Below are 2,916 nucleotides of genomic sequence, written 5' to 3'. Positions count from 1 at the left end.
TTTTTTTGAGCAGGCTCTTACTCTGTTGCCCAGGCTGGAGTACAGTGGCACCATCATAGTCCACCACAACCTCACACTTCTGGCCTCAAGCAATACTCCTGCTCAGCCTCCCAAGCAGCTAGGACTACAGGTATATGCCACCATGCCTGGCTAATTTTTAAATTTTTTTGTAGAGTTAAAAAAATTGTCTCTACAAAAGGGTAGAGGTCTTGTTATATTGCCCAAGCTGGTCTCAAACTCCTGGCCTCACATGGCCAACATATGTATATTGTAATACCATGAGCAAATGCTAAGAAAACTGAACAAAACGCTATGCTTTAAAATAATATATGTATATAAGTCAAAATGAAACCCTAAGAATTCTTCAAGTAAACCACAAATAGGCAAAAAAACAAAACAAAACGAAATAAAAAAACAGAAAGAAACAGAAAAACAAGAAGTGAAAGAAACAAATAATAAAATGGCAAATGTAACCCCTACCATATCAACAATTACCTTAAATGCAAATGATCTAAATATATCATTTAAAAGTTAAAGATTAGTGGCTCACGCCTATAATCCCAGCACTTTGGGAGGCTGAGGTGGGCGGATCACTTGAAATCAGGCATTCAAGATCAGCCTGGCCAACATGGTGAAACCCTGTCTCTACTAAAAACAAAAAGTTACCTGGGTGTGGTGGCATATGCCTGTAATCCTACCTACTTGGAAGACAGAGGCAGGAGAATTGCTGAAACCTGGGGGGTGGAGGTTGCAGGAAGCCCAGATGGCAACACCGCACTCCAGCCTGGGTGACAAAGCGAGACTCCATCTCAAAAAAAAAAAAAAGTTATTGGCAAAGTTGATATAAAAATATAAAACTACACTGTATGCTGTCTACAAGAAACTCACTTCAAATATAACAATGTAAGTAGGTTGAAAATAACAGAATGGGAAAAAGATATACTATGTGAACGTGAATAAAAAGAAAGCAGGAGTGGCTAAATTAATTACAGATAGAGTATACTTTACAAGGTAATAGAACTCACCCCCTTCCAGTCAATATAGTTCTCTATTACATGCACTAAATATCCTAACATAGGCTAGTTACCATCATTTAGTTTATGTGGCAGACTTTAAAAATTAAGTTGGAATTAAATTTTAAGAATGAAAATTTTTAAAAATCAACCTTTATATTAAAAAAATAGAGAATTTATTGGACTAAAAAGGGAAATCAACCTTTATATCTTTTTTAAAAAATAAGAGAATTGGAGAAAAAAAGGGACACTACATAATGAGACAGGATTAACATACCAGGATGACATAATGTTTCTAAATATTTATGCATCAAACAATAGATACATCGAAATACAATATATGTAGCAAAAACTGAGAGAACTGTTTTTGCAGTACTAGAATCCAAAAATTAGTTGGGGACGTTTAATACTCCACTCCCATCAACTGATAGAACTACTATGTAGAAAATTCAGCATAGATATAGGAGAACTGAACAACATAATCAACCAACAGAATCTAATATTTCACCCAACATCAGCAGCATAGATATTTTTCAAGCACCATGGACCACCCACTAAAGTAGAACATATCATGGGTAAAAAAAAAAAAACAAAAAAAAACTCAATAAACATAAAAGAATTGAAATGATACAGAGTGTATTCTCAGACCATAATGAAATCAAACTAGAAATCAATAACAAAAAAAAAAAAAACCCAGAAAAATCACCATTAGAAATTAAGCAACACAATTCTAAATAATCCATGGGTCAAAGAGGTCTGAAGAAAAACTTAGAAACACAAAAAACTGAATAAAAATAAAAACAACACATTAAAATATGTGGAATGCAGCTAACACAGTGTTGAGAGAAATTTATGGCAAATGTCTTCACCTAGATGGAATTAAATGCTAAGTAATTAGAAAAGAAAGTATGTCTTAAATCAATAATCTAAGTTCCCACCTTAAGAAATTAGAAGAGCAAAATAAACCCAAAGAAAGTAGGACAGAAATAATACAGATAATGAAATTAAAAACAGAAAAGCAAAGGGAAAATCAATGAAACAAAGATCTCGTTCTCAAGAAATTCCATAAATTTTTAAATTCAATAATTAGCAAGTCTGACAAAGAAAAAGAGAATATACAAACCACCAACATCAGAAATGAAACAGGACATTAATATAGATCCTGTAGCCATTAAAAGGATAATAAGAAACTACTACAAACAAATTTGCTCTCATAAATTTGACAACTTAGAAGAAATGGATCAATTCCTCAAAACCAGAAACTACCAAAACCAAGATGAAACAGAAAATCTGAAAAGTCCTATAACTAATAAAGAAATGGAGTTCATCAATTAAAAGCTTCCAAACACAGAAATCTCCAGGCCCAGGTGGCTTCATTAGGTAATTCTTCTGAACATTTAAAGAATTAACATCAATCTTACACAGTCTTTTCCAAAAAATAGAAAAGAAATAAACACTTCCAAACTCATTTTATGAGGCCAGTATTACCCTGACCAAAATCAAAGGCAGGTATAAAATAAGAATACTACACAGTAAAATGTCTCATGAATACGAAGACAAATCGAATCTAGCAATGTATTTTAAAAAGTATATATCATGACCAAGTGGGATTTATTTCAAATAAGCAAGGCTGGTTTAGCAGAAAATCAATCAATATAATCCAGCATATCAACAGACTAAACAAGAAAAAACTTATATCAATTGAACAGAAAAAGCACTTGATAAAATCCACTCATTCATAAAAAATTTCCCCAAAACTAGTAGCAGAAGTGTATTCCATCAACCTGATGAAGAGCATTTACAAAAAACCTACATCTGGCATCATACTTAATGATGGAAGACTGAATGTTTTCTTTTGAAGATCAGTAACAGAGCAAGGATGTCCACTTTCCTCATTCTTTTT

The 2,916-nt window shown here is 32.9% G+C and overlaps 1 protein-coding gene across 10 annotated transcripts in view; it reads right to left on the bottom strand.

The window, feature by feature from the left end:
* Positions 1–2,916, bottom strand: part of EMSY (EMSY transcriptional repressor, BRCA2 interacting) — a 105,757-nt gene that overhangs the window by 52,797 nt on the left and 50,044 nt on the right. The gene's annotated exons all lie outside the window — the stretch shown is intronic.

This window comes from Cebus imitator, unplaced genomic scaffold, assembly GCF_001604975.1.
Source record: "Cebus imitator isolate Cc_AM_T3 unplaced genomic scaffold, Cebus_imitator-1.0 Scaffold79, whole genome shotgun sequence".
NCBI classification, from domain to species: Eukaryota; Metazoa; Chordata; class Mammalia; order Primates; family Cebidae; genus Cebus; species Cebus imitator.
Note: the sequence above shows the minus strand (reverse complement) of the source record. Positions and strands in the feature narration are given on the sequence as shown.